The 23,389-nt window shown below is 36.5% G+C and overlaps 1 long non-coding RNA gene across 1 annotated transcript in view; it reads left to right on the top strand.

Moving 5' to 3' along the window:
* The window catches only part of LOC125182672 (uncharacterized), a 165,785-nt gene extending 146,809 nt beyond the window's left edge, over positions 1 to 18,976 (top strand). The window contains exon 4 of the long non-coding RNA XR_010832375.1: positions 18,686 to 18,976. This is a non-coding gene — a long non-coding RNA (uncharacterized lncRNA). The remainder of the gene's footprint in view (positions 1 to 18,685) is intronic.
* Positions 18,977 to 23,389: the final 4,413 nt, after the last annotated feature.

The raw sequence follows: 23,389 nt of genomic DNA, 5'->3' as shown, positions 1-23,389 counted from the left end.
ATGTGGCACACATTGATTTTTTTAATGGTCTTTATGAGGTTTGAATATGAAATTGTTGCTTGAGAATGAACGTTGCCATCAGAGACCGGGTCATATGTGTTACAGTGAAGATCCTATCTTGAAATGTAAGCCTTGTGCTGTCAAGTGGAGTGCTACTTGTGTGTGTGTATCCACAGACAGGACCTAGCTGTGTCAGTATTTGAAAACTCTTGCTTTGTCAGACAGCATCTGGATTTTTTCCAGGAAGGTAGCTTTCTGGTCCACAAGTGCTTTACCACAAAGTAAAGGCAAAAGTCTTTGTTTTTAAATAGCTTTATACTTCACGGAAAAACACAAGTCAGAAGAAAAATAATTTCTGCTTTGCATGGCAAAAACAATCAGTGTGAATAGTTTTGTTTATTTTCCTGGTCAAAAAGTCACTGTCAGAGTATATTTAAAGCAAATGGGGAGATGGGAGGGGCAAATGGCCTTAAAGCAAATGCATCACACACAATACTTTTTTTTAAAAAAGAGAAAGAATCCAGGCCAGCATGTTAAAAATGAGCATTTCCAATACAATTTGTCACCCATGCATAAATCTTGCTGACATTTTCAGTCACTTTAATAGCCTTCCCATTTTATAAATCAGTATGAACTTGCACAGTTGCAAAAAGTGTGTATTTTGAACATCTCATTTGCATACTTTACCAAAAGCCAATGAGGCAGTGGAAGCAACACTGGTGATCATAATAAGTGTTTGGGAAAAGGCAGAAAGATCACTAATGGTTTGCCTTTAGGGATTTCTGTACTCCATAGGGGACGAAAATGAGAAATATTTTTCAAACAGCAGGGGTAAAGGTTTTAAAACTAGAAACACATGGAGTGATAAAAATGTTAGTGCCACAGGGCGCATAGCAGGAAAAATTTACAATGTAAAAACTGTAATTTCAGCATTAGGAAGTAATAATCGTGTTTCATCATTGTTATTAAAGCATGACCCTTAAAGTCACATAAATTAGATATAACTTTCTAGAGAAGTGTATTAATCTTCAATGGAAAATATTAGGAAAGTTTATTATCATAAGAAGATCAGAAGAAACTGTTTTTTAATAAAAAATAAGTTATACTTTTTTTTTTTTAAAGAAATCTTTAACATTTTGAAACAGCAGATAGTCTTGTGTTTACTCAACGCAAAATGCAGTGGCCAGCTTTGCTCTGAAAACCAATAATAGTTACATGAGAAGACACAAACAACCAACAATCAAAGAATGAGCAAAGAAAAACCAGGAAGAACTATTCATAGGCATAAATGGCTTACATTTTGGTCAACATAGTCTTTCTATTGCATTGATGCCAAATGCATCCAAATGATTAATGGAGAATGTTAGACTCACAGGAAAAAAATAAAAGTAAAATTGTAGCCTGAGGTACCACAGGAATATCCACTGGGAGATTTGAAATAGAACCAGCTATCCAAGTTGTGTAATTAGTGACTGAGAGATAGCTCCCATCCGATCTTTAAAGTGCAATTTTATGGGGACCTCTGTATTTCTTGTGAGTGCTTTTTAACCATATCTCTTCACCTGCAAGAACTTTTGGAAAAAAAAAAAAAGTATTTTCAGCAAACTAATGCCACAATGATGCTGGGGGCACGGTAGCCCCCAGCTCTCTCATCTTGGTCTATTCATTGGGGTATAAACAAGTGGCACAATGAGGTGGGATTGGAACTTCTGGGGGACAAACCAGCTGCTAAGTACTACACTGTGCCACATTGTCCCACTGGTGTGGACGTGTCCAGAATGAATGTGATTTCTGTTGCCTTTCTGGTTCCAGGATCCAGAGCTTCCTGAAATGGATCATTCAGGGTGTGGATTTAGCAGTGTTTGCTGTGGCCTACAAGAACTGCCTAGGTGATGACTAGAACAAGAGAATGATCTCTGAATTTTTCTATCTCCATAATTATCTTGAATTTTTTCTTCTGTTACAATTTTTTAAAAAATAGCACTTTAAAGTGGACTCGTGTGTAAAAGAGAACTCAGATGAACCTGACAGCCTGGCTGCACTTTTAATTTCTGGAAATAAAGAAGGGAGTAGAGCATTGCTATTGATAAAGATTTCTTCAAGAGAAACATTTTCAATCTGTTTGCAGTGCTGGATGCATATTGTGCCAGAGCACCAAGGATCTGCCTTGGAGTACAAATTTGCCTGTTCTCCAACCCCCATGAGGGTTGAGTGCCCTCATTACCAGGACACAGAGCTTGACTTCCTCTTGAGTATCTTGTCCTGTGAGTCTCCCTTTTCATTCTCCATGTTTGTTCATCTGCAAAAGAAAGAGGTCCAGAGTTCATCTAAATGAGTAGAAAACCCCTTCCCAACTTAATCTCTAGCTTGACTTTGAGGGTAGCCTCCAGAGAAACAGTAAATTCTTTCCTAAGTGCTCCAAGCACAAGGAATGCTATGCATAAGAAGAGCATCATTATTATCTCTCCCTCCAGCTGTGTTCTTGTGTGAAAATGGTAGTAGTTGTTGTTTTTTTCTGTCCCTTTCTGCCAGTCCCTTAGGCAGTTTATGAAGCTCATGCATAGCCAAAGATTAGGCATCATGCTTCTCTGTGCCATGGGAGCTAACAAGGCAAACTTGCCCAAATGTGTCTTTTTCTTTCCCTCTTTTTTTTTTTCTTTTTTTTTCTTTTTTTTCTTTTTTTTTCTTTTTTTTCTTTTTTTTTCTTTTTTTTCTTTTTTTTTCTTTTCTTTTCTTTTTTTTTTTTTTTTCAGGATGCCTTTGCTGTTTAGATTTCTGCCACTAACCATGGTGGCAGAAGTTATTTTTATTTTTATTTTCCAAAACAGAGAATCATTTAATTTTTTTTTTTCATGTTGGAAAAAATAAATAAATCAGTTTTCTAGTTTAGAAAGCTCATCTTGTAAAGTCAATAGGTACTAAGCACCAGCTACTGTAATGGTCCAAATGGAAAGAGGCTTCATCATTTTCTTACTGAAAAGTGAAAGATAAAGTAGAAATAGACTTTGTCTGTTTAAAATGGGGCAGCTAAAGTAAAGTAAAGAAGTAGGGAAAGCAGTGAATAAGTGGGAAATTTGTAAACTTTATAGCTTTATGGCACATTTTATGAAATTCTGCTATTTTCAGATATTCTTTTACCATGAAGAAAAGTAATAGCTTTTGTAAGGTGAAATGAATGATAGTAATGACTTACTACTCAATATTATTAGCCATCTGCTTTATGCTGCTGTAAATCGATTTAGAAAAGAATTTGGCAAGTGTTGGGGAGTCTATATAACTTTAGAGACTAAAGCTTTCAGTTTCCAAATAGAGAATCCTTATTTATCTGGAAGTCTGCTGCTGAGGCAACAACTTCATTAGTCGGCAGTCTGTTTCTGCAATAGTGATCTGCAGAATGGAATTGCAACAACCACAACAAAAAGCCCCGATATATGATCTATTTATATACATTTTTAACATTATAGAATTATTTTGAAGAGTAAACAGGTGGTGAACAGTTTGAAGAAGAACCTGAGTGATCTTAAGAATTATTAATGACATTCATCCGATAATTATTAATTCCATCCCATCCCATTGATGGAATCAAATGTGCATTTGCTCTCATGGCACCAGCTGACTTCCGCTCTACCTGTTGGTGTACATGTGGAAATTTCCATTAGATAAGGGCCTGAGACCAAAAGACATTCAGTTTAGTTATAACGTGTATAACCTGGTCTAAACTTTGTAGTGTAATGGATATGTTTCTTAGGACTCATTCCCTAAACTTTTCCAGCTGTGGTACTTTGAGTCCCTCAACTTAGGGACTTCAGTCTGAGAAAGTAAAAGAGAAATACAGGTTCAGCTTTAATGACCTGTTTAAGACCATCTTTTCAATAGCCAAAATACTAAATGGCCAGAAGGAGGTGGAAGGTCTAATATCTAACGTATTGTGTATGAGGTACACAGTCAAATATAAAATATTAGGACCTGTAAGGCCAAACCTAACATGTCTAACTTGAACCATTTCAGTGGACAATTTCAGGTGGTACCACTTGGATAGCAGTTCATAAAATACAGCTATAGGACAAACTATAGAAATTACATGTTAGGGAGCAGTGAATGTGAATAGACATACTGGAAGGAAAGTAGAGTAGAAATTATCTAAGATAAATTTTGAAACTTATTTTGTTTAATATTTTCATTAACAATCTTTGTAATAATAATAAAAAAGGAATATTCTTCTAGTAAAAATTCTGGGAACATCTGTTCAAAACTTATCTGAGATACATGAGAAGAACTAGACCACATTGAATAATGAAGAAGTTTATATGAGATGAAATCTAACATTATTGAAATTTAGCTACTTGTCAAAGCATTTTTCTATGAACAGGAAGTTCCCAACAAAGAACAACAGAGGAAAAAAAGGAGTTGATTTCATGAAGGTATTATAAAATGGTTGTACTACTACAAAGCTTTTATAAAAAAGTAAATGCAGCCTTACCCCTAACAAGAGATGTATTTCCAGAAGAAAAAGAAAAAATATATAATTCTACATTGCTCTTGTACTTTTCCTATTTTTTCCCCTCTAACAGTAATGTTTAAATATATATATATATATTTTTCCTCTTTCCTCTGGCTCTGAGGGATCACAGTTTTCCTTATTGCATCCATTCTTTGGCAAGAATTTATTGTGAGTATATACATAGTTATGGTCATTATGGATACATGACCTATATAATTTAACATGTCCCAAAAATAAAAGTATGTGTCTGAAATAGCATCTCACCCCCCAGTATAAGAGGAGTTATGCAAAGCCAGAGCAGTTACTCTGAGTGAGATCATGACATACTTTCTAGGCTCCTCTAGGAGGTCAGACATATATCCCAAGATCTTACATTGTGTCAGAAGCACATCCCGATGTTCCCTGGGAAAAACTTCTGCTTCTTTTCTACTTGATTAATGCAGCTGAAATGAGGTTTTGGAGCTGTAATATTATGTGAGCTTTTTAAAGCTCACTTTAACAGGTGAGTGAATTTTTCCATGCAGGATTCTGAAAATGAACTGAGGACAGTAAGGCAGTAAGAGAAGTGAAAGTGTTTTCCACTGACTGGTGGATCAAGAAGGACTTGGGCATGCAACAAGATCATGGGATGCAGGATTAGAAATTGAAGATCTCTAGACAACGTCTGTCAGAGGTTGTTCAAATACATATGCAGAAAGAAATAGCAAACTTGGCCTTTTTTTTTTTTTTTTTTAATACTGCTGACCCCTTTAAAAAGAGAAACAAGACCAAATTGAATACAATGGGGTCTAAAGTGAAATCCTACATATTCAGATTTGCTTGCTTACTTTTCTTTATAAAGACTATGAATTTCTTCATATTTGTTCTTAAAATAAGTTATAGTTGTCTTGTTTTCTGAAAGTCAGTCAATAAACCAGTAGTGGGCAGTCAGCACCCATGAGAAAATCTACAATAATAACATTTATCCTATAAATAAAAGACTGGTTCATATGCTTGATGGAAGGAAATAAATTTTGAGAGTGACTACAGTATCAAGTGATTGAAGGGTTTATTGTATAAACCATAAGTGAAACACATTATTAAAAGTTATGAAAAATAGTGTCTTAATAACTGTAGAATGCCAGTCAAAACATGGTATTTTGCCATGCTACTTAAATTCAACAGCCTTTTCCCCATGAAATATATTTTCCCTATGAGTTTTTAAGTAAATATTTTCTTGGGAAATTATGAAGTGCATATTGCTTAGGAAAGTCTAGTCTTGAATAAAATGCATTTAGGTGCACCATTAACATGTTAGAAGGGGCAGAGTAATAGTCCCTATTGACCCTAAAATATATAGACCCATTGGTTTTTGCCAGCTTACCTATTTTCGTTTTGATATTGAAGCACATACATATTATTCAATTTTACTTTGATTGGATACAACACTTGCATCTATTAAACTTAGAAGTCCATGCTTCATACATACCACATGAAAAATTCACACAGGAAGTGCTGCTTCAGGGCCCAGCAAGTATGAAGAAGATTCCAGGAGGGTACACCAGAGCTGGAGGTAGAGAAAGGTGGTTACAATCATCCCCCAAATGGTGTGAGTACGCAAAAATCTTCCAGCTGAGAAGAAAAGGTAGTGGTCAAGCTGTCAGCCAAAATATAGGATGGTTGAATTTAGTTCTGTTCTCTGCTGGTGTGAGCAGTGTCTCTACCATCTGTATAGATGCAGATGAAGAGATACAGAGCATCATGCAGAGCTGCTGTAGGAAGACTCTTCTGTCTCTCCTATTGACTCGCTGCTATTGTGTATGACCAATAAATATTTACTGCTTCAGCTGTTAGGGTTTAAATCATTTGTCCTCTTAGTCTTTGGTACTGTTGGCATTGCCTTTCTGATGTAAAATGCAGCAGCTCAAACACGTCATCAAACAGGACTGTTGACTGAAGTGTAGAAGAGTAGTTTTCAAATACATTGAATCAAGCAAGGAGAAGAAGCCTGGTTTTTGTAGCTGAATCACATTTTCTGATGTTGGCCAAATGAGGACTGTGTTCCAGTTCCTAATATGTTGGAAGTGTGAAGTGTGAAGAGTAAACACATTAGGTCCAGTCATGGTCCAGACAAAAATAATTTCTGATAAATCTTGGCTCCATTAGTAAGCCAGCTAAACACATAGTGAACCTGTTACTGATCTTGTTTTACTCCTGGCTTTAGAAATAATAACTCATATTCCATTAAAATTATGAATTACTTGTAGTTTTTCATTCATACAGATTCATGTTCCTAGATGAAATCACACTTTTTGGTAAAATATTGATGGAGATATAAGAATGACTAGGAAAATGCACCCTTTCCAGGTAGCAAATATTACTTGCATTGGTGTTGTGGACAGATCCCTTCCAACACATTTCTTTGAAAAACTACATTCAACTGCAGACATAGTGTTTTTTTTTTTTTTTTTTTTAATCTTTTCTCCACTGTGCACTATACATAGCTTTCATTTTTACTCAGTATAGTTTAGGAGAGTAAGGTACTTCATTATGCATCAAATATCATACCTCTAATAATAAAATAAACTTTTGCAATATCTAGGCTTATTTTCTGTAGCGTACATGTTGTAGGTCTCAGCCACTTATACGTCTGTATACATAAGTAACTTCTGCTGAACTAGAGCATAACCTCTTAGAAATATACTGTGAATTGATCTAAAGACTTTGAGTGAAGGAGATCCTTATGAATTATTCCTGTGACTAATTATTAGAGAAGAGTGTTGTGTTTATACTGTGAATTTCAGTATGTGTTTCTGCATTTTCCAAACTTTGGATTTTTTTATGCTATTTTCTCTAAAAGTGACTTAGTTTTCTATTTTCCTTCTGCTAAAGCCACAGTTTAAGCCTAAATAAGGATAACTAAGAAGGATTTAGCTTAGTAAATCTCTTCCCAAGAGGATATTTTTTCAAGTAATTTCAGAAAGACTTTTTGAACCCCCTCCCAGATTTGTGACATCAAAGCAGTAAATAGAGAGGAGCACTCCTGCCCATGTCCTCCAAAGATGGAAGGGAACTGTCTGTTCAGCAAGGTAAGACCTGGGCTGGATAAAGAGGCATGGAAATCATTTGGCAGCCTGCAAGGTGTTAATTTGAGCAGTGATAACATTGCAATGCGTGATTAGTGTTTTTTCGTATGCTGGAAGTTGCAATATTCAGACACGGAGCTCTTCTTTATGCACTGTCTGAGCTGCTGCTATAGGTACTAAAACCCAGAATGGCTGCAGAATGGCAATCACATTGGCTACTTCAGGGCTGGATGTAGGACTGCGGTCAATGCCAAAGCGGTAAAGGTGTGAACTTTGGTGACCAGCAGTTATGGAGATTGCAACGGCATTATCAGCACAGTGGAGGAAGCTTGTTAGCTAGGTTTTGTCAGGATTAGCAGTGATGCCGTTTTCTTCCAAAGTGTGTAAGGTGAATTCCTAGAGAGCGGTGAACACATAGGAAAGGCAACCACTGGTGTCCCTCTTTGCCCGCATTTGGTATGCAAGGGCGCAGGCATCCAGCGAGCAGCAGACAGCACTAAACAAGGACTACCCCGCTGCAGAGAGAGACGTGCAAAGTGAGAGCAGCTGTGAATGTTGGCATATTTAGCTGCTAAGAGCTGCCGACCCTCACAGATGAGGCTGGCACAAGACCGCAGGAATGAGGTTGGGGTAATACTAACAAGACTGAATTGATCTGCATATATTACAAAGGAAGACCAGAATACTTGCATAATCACAAATCTGTAAAGTAGGTCCAGGGGAACACCTTGACTTTCCCAGGAAATTGGAAGGCAGCTGTGAATGTTTTTGGCAGAAAAGTGGTTCTGCATTTGAGAACTATCAACCGGCCATTGTTTGTTCTCTTCGGCTGAGCTCGGTTTGAGTGTTGCTGAAACTCACTCTGAGTAGCTCTGTTATAAGACTTAGTGTTCTGTGTCGCGGACCTGGAAAAAGTGAAAAAGAACATCCTACCTAAAAAATTGTGTTATGATACAAAAATATAAATATATTATGAAAAGTCTTATATACTGCTTTAATTATATATTTATATAAAATTATGTTGATGGTTTAGAAATTTCACATAATTTTAATTATTTTAGATATATTCCTTATGAAAATGTTAATATAATCTGGACATATTTGGCCAGTACTTTGATTTACAGTACAGATATTGTAGAAAGTTTAAATGAAAAAAGGAAGCAAGAGCAGAAAGATAAGAAAATGTATCAGCTCTTTTCTGTAATAAACAAAAAGAAAATAAAAGTCATGTAAGTTAGTTGCAGAAACTTTTGTTTAAAAACTTTAAACTTTTGTCTACTGCATTTCCTTAGGCACGTACAGTTGCCCTCCCTAAGGAATTTATCTATTTATTTATTTATTTACTTACTTTAGCAAATCATGCTGTTTGAATAGGCATAGCAGAATATTTTAGCAATCTCAGGAATTGCAAGTTCAGTCTTGCATTGGTGAAATACATAATGTAAAGTGATGCCTTTAGAGAAAGTAGCCTATAATGCAAGAAGACAAATCACCGAATTGGAATTGATATGTTCCTTGTACTTGGTATGTTAATTTATATGCAACAAATTTATTTGATCCCAAATTCAGGAATTTAACCAAACAGTAAGATAATTACATGGCCATCAAGTGAAGAAATGAAAACAAAAACAAAAACACATCAAGATCCCTGTTGCAGAAAACAAATATATAAGTTAGGGAACAAGTGACTAATCCTGAAGAGGAAAGCAATATACTAAATAAAATACTATTCCAGGCATGTAACACATGTAACATCAAGGTTATGATTATACAATGAGAAATAAGGAAATTGGAACTAAAGAGAGAAAATTTGGCATTAATGCTGACCCTTGCCCTTCTAATTTTTGAAATGTTTTTATTTTTATTTTCTACGTTCACAATGCATATGCCACTGTGCTCTACTAATGCAAAATTATTAGATGTAGAAAAATAGCTTAGTCTTTATTTGATTTTCAAGTCTGACTGAAGAAAACAAGACAATATACAGCTCCCTGCCCAAATACAGTCACATATATTTGGTAGGTTGTATTTTTTTTTAGGGTGAAATTCTCTTTATTTAGTATTTAAATACTGGCCTCATAGTTAGAAAATTTACGGAATCCCTTAGGTATTTCTACAAGAAAAATGAAAAAGAATCATCAAAAGAATTTCAAGGTCAGATATCTATTCTTTGGGTTTTGAATAAAATGTAATTGGCTCATTTTGATACTTACATTCAAATTTTCAGGAAAAAAAAATAAGGCACGTTAACTAACTAGAAAACTCAGTTTTATTGACACTTATATGATTTTGGATCCAAAATGATTTAGGAGATAAGTCTTTCTGCTTAATTATTTTTTATTTTTATTTTATTATTTTTAAGAAATTTATTGTAAACTGTTAATTGTTATAGCCAATTCAATGTTAATAAAATATTGCCTGTATACTTAGCAAGAGTTAAAGAATTTTTTTCACTGAGCAATGTACTCTGAGATAAATAAGTTGCAGCCTTCAGTTGGTCTGGAGACATCTCAGGAAAAGTATGTCTCCAGTTCTTCACATTCCTTTTTGGATGGCGTTTATTGTGTATGCAGCCACTTGATCTCAGAAAACATTTGTTGGATCCCCAATGCAAGCAACGTTTAGTAGTTCAAAGTGGATAATTGTCAAATGACACCCAGGATTGTGCTCAAAACTGTGAGGAAAAATACTGTATGTGTATACTAATTACTCATATTGAGTAGGAATGGGCTATCCATATAATATGCAACTTTATAAGCATAAAAAGTACTAAGATAATTTATACTTGAAAACGGACTGGATCAAAAGTGCTGTTTTTGGAGACACATCTGTTTTTACAAAAGCAGCAAATATGAGTCCAGAATTAATTTCCTTCATTATCTGTATTGAAATATGTATCATAGGAGTTTTGATCATCCCATCTATGTGAAAAACACCAGACTTTTGGCTAAGCTGGTCTTATTGAATACCTAATATTATATTTTTAAGAATTTACATTAAAGACACATGCAAATGAATTATGCGAAAGAAATGCAATTTATGTATGCTTACAATTTTTTCTGTTATGTTTATTTATTTATTTATTACTTCTTCAATTGACTCTAAAACTAGTTCATGCACTGAAAGGAACAGAATTATGCAATAGCTCTGAAACTTACAACTATAAAACGTAAAGGGAAATTAATGAAGAGAAATGCACCAAAAGAGATGACTTATTGGAGTGTCACTTCTCTTTCTTCACATAAAGTCATTTCAAGCACAAGATATATGCAGTTACGTAGTGTGAATCAGATTACTAAATGTGAATGTTTGGAATATTTCACAAGGTGCGTTTCAGTAATGTTTTCTTTTTTCTTTTTTTTTTTTTTTCTTCTAAATACTGAGGATGCATTAAGATAATTGCAATAGTCTAATTAGACTTTCTCCTAAAAATGACTTGTCTACTAGTGGTTTAATAGATGAAGGATTTTAAAGGGGTTATAGGGAAACAGTTACTGTAATCAGAGAAGAAAAAGTGCTGAAGGTATCGTGAAGGCTCATAATTAAACTGAAGCTTACAGCTCAATTAAATTTGAGCATCATTATGCATAAAACATCAGTGGGCATCAAGAGTCCAATAAAAAGAGATGCTATCAATGTTAACAGCCAAAAGGTAAGGCATAATATGGATTGGACCAAGACTTTGAGATATAGTCAAGGAAAATCGTGAATAAATTTGAAGTTGAAGTACAACCTAAGCCACAGCTAACAAGCTGATTAATATATGTTTGACATTGGATATGTAGCAACTGCAAGACACAACATTGAGCTCAGTTGTACGTAAGCCACAATAGATTAGTTTTGAAGAGGTGAAATGCAGGAGTGATTTATCTGATACAAACAGGACAGGCAATACCTTTGTGAAAACATCACTAGTATCATCCAATCTTGTGCAGTATTTGTTGTATTTAGATGCAGACATACCGACCTTCATTTGGATTCTCATTTCACTTTTATAGCTATATAATTTGGCAATGCTTCCTATTTCAAGATCCCTATAATCATGTAACTCCTTTGTAAATATTCTGCAAATACTTTATAAATAAGCAGTAATAGAGCAATCAAGCAGATGACTTGGATTGTGAGTACACTGAATCCAAACTCAAAGCAGCTCTCAGCACAGAGCTTTTCCTGGAAGTAATGGGCTTGTGTGAAATTGATGAAAACCTTAGACGATGTTTTCTTTTATGCACCTAAAGGGAGCTGAAGGCTCAGACCCACCAAAACTATTGTGAAAATCTTTGTAGCAGAGTGGGTGATGATTTGAATCAAAAGTTCAGGAAACTGTATCTTGAAGTTTTCAAGTGTTTTTCTTTCAGTTATTTTTTTTTATTTTTTTTTTGTAATTTAACCAATGCAAATGCAAGACTCAGAAAGTTTAAATCTCACTGAATTCCTACTAATCGTATAAATATTTGGAAAAATAAAAAGTGTGACAAAAATTTTTGTAATGTTGCACACATACTAAATATATTGCACAAAAAATAGTATAAGATTTGTTTTATGAGAAAACAGCTTTTGATGATTTGTCTGAAAGATACAGCAGGTGCTTGCAATGGCATCAACGAAAAATTAAGACGGTATTGACTGTGCAATCTTTTTTTTTTTTGTAATGGGAAATTGAAGTTAATAAGTGGTGCTAGAAGTAATGTTCTAGATGTAAAGATGTATCTCTAAATGAATGAAGAAATCTTGGCCTGCAACATGTTTTATCAAGACACAGGCATTATTGGAACAATATTTGTAGATTCTCTTGTTGGTTCTGTTTATAGCTGTGTATGATCTATTCTTCTTCCCCTCTTTTGTGGTTCTGCCTGGATTGGTACCTGAAGAAACCTCCAAATCCCACTTAGAGAACTACATTAGGAAGAAAATGTCATTGTTTATTATAGAAAGAGAAAAAAAAAATCTGTAAGTTATCAGCATGGAAGTCTGTGTACTTTGGATCCAAGTTCTTCCCATACATGCACAATGCTTGTACAACTTCCATTGTCTTCCTGAGGACTTATCTGTAAAGCTTATTGGGCATTACTTGTGGAAAAACTAGTCTTTGTCTGGAAGATTATTAGCACTTACCAGTTTCAAAAATTTTCAACTGCACAAGCTGTCAGGTTACCAGATGAAGTATGTGGTGCAAAGAGGCTGGAGGGTCTTCCTCATCTAAAAGCAGACTGAAGGAGACCTGCTGTGGTGGAGGTTTGAATCTGAATGGGGGTCTTCTGCATTCTAACCGAATGCCTTTGTTTTCAAGCTGTTTCTTGGGACATTCTCTTCACTAGATCAGAGCAAGAGGCAAATTCAGTTGGTGGCTCGTAACTCCAAGTGTTATTCAGTAAGAAGGGTGGCGTCATGCAGAAACCAGTATCCCAGATATGATCATCTATTTGTTCATGCCTTAATTAGCCATTCTGCTGTTTATAGTGATTATCGTTTATTTCACAGAGTGTGTTATATGAAATTAAGATGCTCCAGTGCTAATTAAGAAAAGCCTACTAAGCCACATAGAAATGCTTTCCTGATTTAGAGCTTAGACACGGGTTACCTGAGCATCAATGGCTCTGCAGTGAATGCCCACGTATATGCTCTGTGGCAAATGTGAAGTAATTTTGTTTAGCACATGAAGAAAGAAGGATAAACTAATTTAAATTTGTCCTGCCTGGTTAGCTCTTGTGAGGTAAATTGGTACTCTTTGACACTACTTAGGTTTTATTACGAAATCAATAAATAAGTGTGCTTTTTACATTAGCCACAGCAGCATGCTTGCTCCTTCTCTGTCCTTAGTATTTTATTTTATTTCATTTTATTGTTTCGTTGTATACTTTTTATAACATTATATTGCATTAAATAATATTAACTAAAATTAAAATCATTTTAATTCATATTTTATTAAATATTCTATTGTTATGATATAATCATATTCTAATATTATCAGTGATGGTGGCAGTGATATACATCCATTTCTGTAAATAGGTAAATTTTTTGTGCAATTGAAGCAATGATAAGAACACCATGGGATGAAATAATTTAGCAACTGTGAGTTCAGCAGAAGGAGTAAAGATCTCCTTGTTACATGGCACACTTGTGTCCTCTCAGAGCTGGCTCCAAGCTTGGGTTCTCACCTTTTGATAAGGTTAAGCCAAATCTCTGGTCATTTTAAGTACACTTCTGTGGTGACTAGACAGAAGAAAAAAAAAAATAGAGATTATTTCCATAAATTCAGGGTATTCTCCAACCAGTAGAAAAGCTACAAAAAATCACACATTACAATTTTAGAATCATAAAATGCAGGAGAAAAGATCTCCAAATTTCATGAAGGAAAGGATTTCTAATAAGGACCATTATAAAGTGCTCACAACATCTCCTCAAATCAGTGCACTAGTACAAAAATTACTTATTGTTTTGTTTATGTCAGTCACCAGCTTTTGGTCTATAACTTGGTAAAAGCATTCAAAGTCATTTGAAAACAAAATACTGTTGCTAAAAGTTACAAAGGGAATGACTTTGGCCCATGTTAGTTGTTCCTAGTGTTTTGATACAATACCAGGTGTAAAATAATTCAGTTATAAGTGCCCAAATAGACAAGTCCTTTGTGTTTGAGATATTTTATGTGAACCCTTTTTTCTTCCATTAAAAAATACACGGAACACTGAATACAAGAAAGAATGTAACAAAATGGTAAGGGTCTCACCAAGCCAACAAAACCAGGCAAATTCATAAATCCCATAATCTGTCCCATTCTGGGTTGTTATGTTTTCAATATTGTAATACGCTGACCTAAGTGAGTGAGCAAAAAATGAAGAACATAATATTTCATCTTGCTGTTTTTTTAATTCTTTCCCAGAAGATGCTGTTAGTACCATGAAAAAGTTGTATTATAACAAAATTATATAAAAATAAATTCCCTCCCCCCAAGCCAATAGGTATTGTTTTACAGCTGGGAGGCAGAAAACATATTGGTTGAAAACATTACAATATTTAAAAACCACATGGAGTTGTAAAAATTGGAATGAGTCCCCTAAATCTTCTATAAAATGGTTAATCAGTTGATCCTTAACAACTGCTATGTACAGTACAGAGAGCTTATAATTCACAAATGCAGGTTCAAGCAGTGTTCCCCAAGGATGGGGAGAACAGATTGGAAGACTGAAAAGAGAGGAGAGGAAGGCAGAAAGAAATAAAGAATAAAAAGGAGGTCAAATTCTTCATTTCCTTTTCTATTTTTCTTTTTCCCAAGTATTGTTCCTTGTCTCTTAATTCTGAAATAATCTTCTCTCACTCTCTCCTGATGGAAATGGAAAAAAAAAATCTATTTTGGAATACTAATTATTAAGTTTCTAGCTAATTTTGTCAAGTCTTCTAAGAAACACTGCAATATTTCACAAAATTTAAAATAATGGGCCTTGCCAGCAGTAAAGAAAAGATAATTTTTATTTTTATTTCTTTAATGACAGTCTAACAATAGTCACACAACTCACCAGTGCATTCCAAAAATTTCATGCTGTCATCATAAAAATCTGACTGCAGCAGAATCTGTCTGGCACTAGACATAGCCCTAATGACCCTAAACTCACATGCGATCCCTGGTGATCAAGAGAAGGAAAATACAGTAAAAATAGAGAAATATGTAAACTGCTTAAGTGACAGAAAAATACTCTCCGGAGAATGTCATTCATCTTTTTCCTGTCTTTCACAACTGTCAGACGTACCAGCTCTCTGAGCTTGTCTTTTGTTTTTGTTCAACAGGAAGCATAGGAGAATTTACTAGTCACTTGGAAAGTAAAATTAGTGATGAAGTCAGGTCATTCCCCCATTTCAACAGTCACAACAGTACATTTACACTGTTTAAACAGGAAGCATAACATAACCTGTTCCACTGTTACCAGTGCTGGTAGAGATTAATTTCCCTCACCAGACTTCTGCTTCCAAGGGTTATTTAATGAGAAATTATGTCTTAATGTAAACTAATAAATAAGGTTTTACATGAACACAGAAAAGTCTTAACAGAATCAGATATATATTAAAAAAAAAAAAAAAGTTCTTTATATGTACTTTATTTATTTTTAATTTTTTTTGGTAACGAAAAGTGGCTTGATTTGAATAGTGGTTCACTTCTAGCACTACTATAAATTAAGCAGCGAGAAATTCATAGGATTCTTTGAAAGTTCAAAAGCATTCCAGAGAAATCATTCTGAAGAAATAAAGAATTTAATAGAGATTGATAAATTTTTGCCATATTGTGTGACTTTTGATGTTTTTACCTTTAGCTTTTGAAATCAGTCTGGTAGCAGACTTCTTTTTGTCTCTCTTGATTGTAGAGATAAAACTGAAAGTATGCATCTTAAATGTGCTGACCCTAAAAGCAATGAAAAATATCAATGCAGTACTGCTTTGAATAAATTATCGCCATTTTAGAGCTATTTATAGTGTTTAATTCACTATGATTTTTATATTAGCAGTCAGCAATAGCGGCCTTTCTGAGTTGTGCTTTGTGTGGCTGTGCTATAGCAATGTGTTTTAGGGGTCGTCTTTTGCACCCATTTTCACCCATTTGACTGGTGCTTGGGCTGGGGCTCTGGGCACCATGAGGAGCCTTTCCTCTGAGGTCCTCCCTCTCCTCTCATGGGAACTCCTGCAGACAAATTTGGCTTTCACAGAGCTCTTCTGAGGCAAGCAGAGTCAAACTTCCTTATGAGTGGCATAGATGGGCCAATATGTGAATTTCTATTAATGAAAGTGTCCAAAAATAGAAAGATCAGTAAGGCCAAAGACAACCCCCAATAAATAAATAAATAAATAAAAATCACTAAAGCAAACAACCCCCCCAGCAAATTAACAGTTCAGAAGGGTGAAAATCCTGTATTTTAGGAAAAAAATCTCTCTCAGCTCAGGAAGGTTTCTATCCTTTTGAGGTTTGGTAATAATGATGCTGCTGGGCTTGCATCCACGTGAACAGCAGCTGGACAGTACCCGGACAAGAGTCCATCAGGAAGAGACATCACTTTCAAAGGTGACTCTTCAGGGAGTTTCCTGCTAACGGAGGAAAAAATGGGCAGCTTGATACAGTCCTAAGCTGTATTTCTGCCAGGAAGCTGTGTTCCTAGCAAAAAGTCATCTCTTCCCATATAACTCTATATCTCGGCATACCAGGATCTCGGAGAATGACGAACAGGCGATTTCAAAGGCAGGTTTCCTGATATATAAAAACTTCATTAAAGCTATCAGAAATCCTGTACTCAAGTGTGCTGATCATCAGCGATTCCACTCTCTCCTGACCAAAGCGTGCACATCCGCAAGTTTCATTGCAAGTTTATAGGCCTGCGTCTGCATTGCTGTAGTATTTTATGCCCTGCAAATATTAACAAATCTAGCTTCACAACATCCTGAGAGGTAATGTCAGGAAAACATCACATAAATATTTTAATCTCTCCTCTTGCGGTAGAACTTTCACTTCCCTTGCACACATCCTTTATGTTTGTTGAACTTGTATTTATTAGTCTAAGTTTTCTTAAACCAAAACAAAACAGTAATTTATCTCGTTTATTTCTTTCAAAATGGTGTTCTTAAAGTACATCTTGCAGATAGATTATCTGTCCCTCACAGCAAAGCCTCACAATGGGAGTCTAATAATTGCTCTTTTTCTAATTTCACTAAATGAGTTATAATTATTTTATGTCTGTTTTATGGTTAGTGAATAGTATTAACCTAAGCTCTAATTATAATATAGCTTTCAAAGAAATGTATGGACACTAAATTGATGGACTGCCAGCTTATGTAGGAATATCACATAAAGCAGATATACAGCTAATAGTTTAAGGCATAGCATGTTAAAATTCAGGGGCACAACTTGTTCATGAATAAGTAACAGGGTGTAAATTCATTGACTATCTTTTTTACTAGATCAAACAGAGAAGCACATGATTAATACATGCCAAAATGAAAGTACAGTTAAAGTTGAATGCTATTTATACTTAGATATAGGGTTTCAAAAGCTTGATCAGAATCTGAAAGTCAGGTTAGTCAACGCTATAATGATGGATATTACATCTGTTGTGTTATGATCTGTCCTGTTTGAGACAGAGAGAGCATTATGAATATTATTTTTACAATGTACCTCATTTTTTTCCATGCATAAAGTGGTTGCCCACCAAATATTTTGCAATTCCCTTATTGTCAGTGGTGGCTGAAGATCAAAATGTTAAAAATCAAAGATTTTAACGTGTCTGCATGCTTTATATAGCCTCTACCTACCACAGATACAACCTACCCCTGCCAGTGTGACATCTGCCTGCAGGCTGGCAGCCGTGGAGCCTCAGCCCCGTGCAGGTGTGGAGGTGCCCAAACCCTTCTCACCTCTTCTGGTGCAGAGCTCCAGTGCCCAGCACCAGAGCTGCCTCTCCGGCAGGAACTCCTAGGCTGTCTGGGCCAAAAGAGAAAAGCAGAGAGCCCCTTCCTGTAGTTCTGTAGGTTGTTAAAGCCCCATCGACTGTGCTAGGCAATGGTGAACTTTTTACAATTTTATTGTAAGTAGTGTTAGTATAACTTATATAAAAATCCAGAAAAAAACAAGCAAACAAAAAAACAAAACAAACCAACCAAACCGCAAAACACCAAAACAACAACAAAACCACAACAAGCACACCAGAAAAAAAGTGAGAATTTCCTTCTCCAGAAGTGCTCCTTCTCAGTCAGAGACCCTCAATATATGTGACATGAATTGATCCTGGATTTAGATTTGAAAACTCACTTGCAGACTTGTAGTTAAAAGGCGCTGTTTGAATTAGCTTCAGACTAAACAAATTAGATGTGTAAAACACACCTGGCTCTTATCTAGCTAACAGCTAAACCTTGGACTATGAGAACTAAATAAAACCTATGAGCCATTTCCTGGACACTATGTGAGATTTTCCCTTAAGTTTATTTTTTAAGCCTCAGTGTCTGTTTCTTAATTACTTAAAGGTCCGTGGATTCATTCTGTTGTATGAAATCAAATATAAATTGTTTACTAGATTTAAGGGGGCAAGGAGATTATGCACTTTCTTATTTTTAATATTTCTCTCTCCTATCTGCTGTGGCTGGACAGAAATTTCAAGCAACAGTTCTTGGAAACCATATGGAGATCAGCCTGGGAGTTTTGCAAGGTAAGGGACTGGCTGCGATGCCAGGATGTCTGGCTGGGTGCAGAGATTCACATCCTTTCTGTTTCAAAATTATTCTATTGTAACAATTTTCAGTCTAGTTTAGTTTGGCAATGCGTCCTTGTTTCTAAAGGTGTCTACACTTATTTGACTACAGAAAATATTTACTTTTCTAAAGGGCAGCTTAACCTTTGTTTAAATTTGAGGTGAGCAAAAGGTCATTGTAATTATTTGCTGTATTATTTGTGTCACATCTGAGTTACTATGAAGGCTGAGCATGCATTGCCCTTTATTAGGAAACTTAACAAAACCCAATGCAACCACATATTTTGCATTCAGCAAATAGTTTGCTGAATTGATGGCAGTTACAGGAAACTTTCACCATGCAGGCTCTGACTGAGAACAGCTAAGTTAGCAGGAGGAGTAGAGATGGGTGGATTGATGTGGCAGCCATAGCCAGTTTTTTTTTGAAATACCTTGTGGTTGGGAAAAGAGAAATTTAGGTTCAAGCCTTCCTGATAAAGAGCTGCACAGCAGCAAAATTGCAACAGCGATGCAAAGGTGACTTCATGGCAACATCACGTTGATTCTGCTAACTGAGGAAGCAATCCCAAGGCCTGCTTTCCCATAGATTTCCAAAAATGTAATCTTCTCATAATTTGCATAAGAGGTAAGGTAGAAGAAATATGCAATATTGTACATATAAACTATAGCTGAATGTTTCACATCACCCTTACAGGTAGGAGCATTTGTGTGTGTTGCAGAAGGGTGATAATCGCCCCTGGAGGCAGCTCCACCATGGGTGGCTGTGGCTCCTCAGCTGGGGCGAATGCAATTCCCAGGGTGAAAGCCACTATCACCCTCTTGTTTTGTTGCTGTTGACTTGTTGCAGTTTTGCTGGCCTAATGTTTACTATTTGTGAGATGTTTTCTTGTGTAAATAAAGCTGCCGCCTCTACCTTGGTAGGAAGTTTTGATCCAATAGATAATGAATCTCTAATCTCATTTGAGACAAAAAACAAATGCCTTTGCCATAGAAATTGCCTTTTAAGTAGAGCAAACAAACATGTAACTACCGTTAGATTAGTACGTCTGGCTAGGGTCTGAAAAAAGTTTTACTTGACAGTGCTTGCACACAGCAAACGTGTGTTGAAAACATCTTCAAGAGCAGAAACACCACTGTGAATTTATATGGACCAAAGTAGTGTAGTATTCACAACTCAATACTACACTTTACATTGTGATGTTACAAGTAAATTATTCAAATGGGTAGAAAGTATTCCAGGAAGTACAAAATATTTCACGTCCTTTTTCAAGGTACAAGCCTTGTTTGCATCAGTGACAAACTGATGCTGCTATCTGCAGAGAAGCATGCAAATGAGATCAGGATGGTTTTAGCTCCAATCCGTGTAAAATGGGAAAGGGAAGAATATGAGATCCAACCAGATCAGAAAAGAAACTGGAGTTTGGTCAAGGCAGAGGAGTGACTCCCTTGTTAGTTGGGAATGTGCCATGTAATGTTTGATGACAGGTGACCTGCCCCTCTGGACTCAGCAGGAGCTGGTAACAGAGAGATGCTCTGCAGGGCAGAGTGTATGTTGAGATCAAGCTCTAATTTAAAGCCAAAAAACTTTGCTTGAATTTGTTACTTGGAAAATATCCCAAAAGCAGCTTATTGTGATAGACTGAGTGTAAATAACCAGCACCTTCCAAGCTATTCCCATGATAAAGCATGGTAGCCAGGAAGGGTTATTGCTCCAGCTCATCACTCAGATGGTTTTATATCTGCATGGCAAAGTAGCAAATATATATGGATCTGGAAGTGCTTGATACATGGGGTATTCAGAGCATGCTTTTCTTTATTTGTGTATATTTATAGTCACCAACTAAAGGAGCATTGACCCTTTGATAGATTAATCTAATGTACTTCAGATACAGTAACACAAGTAAAATGACTTTGACAGCAAGTCCACTTGTTAGTGCTTGAGTTACTATGCAAGTGGAGGAAATGACAGGCCTTCGGTTCAAAAATCTTTCCCCAAAATCAGCCTGGCTGCCAAAGTACACTGCTATATTGAGTTGGTCCTATCTTTCCAGTAAATAGAGTTTTTTGTCTTTCACTCAACAAGTTCCTTTAAACAACATCCATTTAAAAACATCAGAGAGGAGACGGAGGTGGTAGCACATAGCCAGCAATTGCGAGGCAGGAGCAGATTGCACGGACCTCAAAGGGTCAGGTGAGATTATTGCTCTGTGGAAATAGGGATGCGAGCAAAGGGAAGCAGGGAGAAGGCCCTGGGTGACCTCCCAGTTGGAGATGAGCGTGCAGGGCTGCGGTGAGGGTTCGCCTTGGCAAAGGTTCCCCGTGGGGTGGGAGCCTGTGCTGGCCCTGCGCAGTGGTTTTGTTCTGCAGATAATGTGACGGGGGCTCAGCTGGAAGCGATGCCATTTTTCTTGTCGCTGTGGATCACGTCAGTTTTCTAAAAACACCCAAGCCCTTAAAAACAATTTATTTTTTTTAAAGGAGCTGCCGGCAAGACAGAAGTCTCAGATCAGAAGTTTTCTTGTAAAACTCCTGGGGAGTATTGTTAACCTGCAGCGCATGTTTGGTGACATGTCAATCTTCCAGCTATGCTGCTCTGGCTAGGAAATGATAATTTATTGAGGTCAGTAGGTTAATGGGTTGGGCTACGTGCTACCAATTGGTACACATAAAATATATTTGGTCCTGTGACATACCTAAAAGGTTTTCAATAGAGAGAGGCTTGCAGTAAAATGTGTGATGAGTTGTTCCATTATTTTTCTCTGAGAGCACTTTTTTTTTTCTTTAAAAGATAAAGAAAAAGGAGACAAATTTGATGTTTGAAAAAAAAAAAAGCTGGATAGCTGTTATGTTGCAGATGTGTGTTTTATAGTTTAATATTTTTTTGTGTGAAAAAGCAGTTGGGATTCTAAGCAGACATGATGTAGAGCAATTTAAAATTATTAGAGCACTTCAAATTTTTAGGAGCACTTTAAGTTAGAAGTGATCTTGGTTTTGGGCAGACTCAGTGCAGAAAGATGTAAAATTATGAAAGAGCTCCAGGTATATCAGAACACAGCAGTGTGAAAGCAAACACTACTATAGCTGATTGGGACAAAACAAATTATTTAAAAATGTAACAAAACAAAAATTCAAAGAGCAAAATTTGTCATTATATTCTTTCAGGATATTTATTTGGCTTTCAGTATATTTATTTGGCTTCCGTTATTCCCTTATTTTAAAAATCCAATATGAGAAGGAATTTAGGTTCTCAGAGAAGAATCTTCAGGAAAAAAATATCACTAAATATGCAGAAATTTTGCTCTTGTCTGTGTGTCCCCCGTGGGCTGTCAGTCCCTCCCGCAGGGGAAGCAGGCTATTGATCAGTGCAGCCGAGGTATCTGCCAGCCCCGGCCCGGCTTTCCTAGGTGAAGGAGCAGGGTGATGCAGAAGGAGACATGCTCGTTATTGAGTTTCTCGAAGGGCACAGGGCGAGACTGAGCTAATAAATTATCTTCTAAAGTAAGTAAATGCTTGTGCTGCCTTGTGCCCTCCCATCAGCCTAGCACAATATTTTCTGGGTGCTATGCCACTGTCCAAAGACAGGAGTTTTTCTTGCTGGGCCATGACTGCCAAAGTTTTGCTTTTCTTTTCGTTTTGTTTTGTTTTTCTTAGTTTATATATGTATTTTTTTTGTATCACCATCAGCTTCTGTACAAATGGAAAGAAACGGAGTATTAGTAAATGTAAAATTGCTCAGCTTGTCAGAGCCTGGCGTGTGACATTCCCTGGGGGACCCCGTGCTTGTGTAGGGAAGTCTCTGGGGCAGGGGATGCCCGTGGGGGTAAAGGAGCATTTTTCTTCAGTTGTTGGAGGTTTCTAACCCCAGACTTAAATGCTCGATCTGTATCACATCCATGCTGCATGCAGGCCTGAATTGCCATCTGAATTCATCCCCTTACCGACTTGTCTGTCCGGATCAGTTACCGAAGTAACAATATCCACTATGGCCCTCTAGAAACCAAGGAGCATCAGTCACCCGTCAGGCAGCTGGGGCTGGCGTCGTCGATCAGATGTAAAAGGCACACAGCAAGCCTCGGACAGGTGGTGCAGTGAGAGAGAAACCAGTGACCCAGCTGAACCTGAGGGGTAGGCAGTGGAAACATGGGGAGTTTGGCGGGTGAGAGGAAATGTCAGCTCCATTCCCAGGGGAGACCACTGAAAGTAACCTCCGGTTTGTAAAATATATGTGCTCTGTTAAACAGGGCCTGTATTTTCTAATTCTTTGTTTATGTAGCACCTAAAATCCTAAAAACGTGACCCACAATTACAGTGCTTGGATACAATACAAAGTGTACTCTTATTATCCATAGCCATAAGGATAAAATCTTTAATGGTTTTCAAACACTCCACACCAACTGAAAGACAGAATAAGTATCTGGATACATAGATTTTAGGCATCTTATACTTTTTATTGCATCAGAAATGTCAAATAGCTCTGACTGCAGCATCTCAGATAAATTCATTGCTGTGGTATTTCTCTGAGTTATTTAGTAAGTCACCAAAATTACTCATCACTCTCAAGAAATTAAGCATAAAGTATTGTGTGTCTCCTTAATGCCAGGTTC

Source organism: Anser cygnoides, chromosome 6 (genome assembly GCF_040182565.1).
Source record: "Anser cygnoides isolate HZ-2024a breed goose chromosome 6, Taihu_goose_T2T_genome, whole genome shotgun sequence".
In the NCBI taxonomy this organism is placed as follows: Eukaryota; Metazoa; Chordata; class Aves; order Anseriformes; family Anatidae; genus Anser; species Anser cygnoides.
The sequence above is the reverse complement of the archived record's forward strand: the minus strand, read 5'-3'. Positions and strand labels throughout refer to the sequence as shown.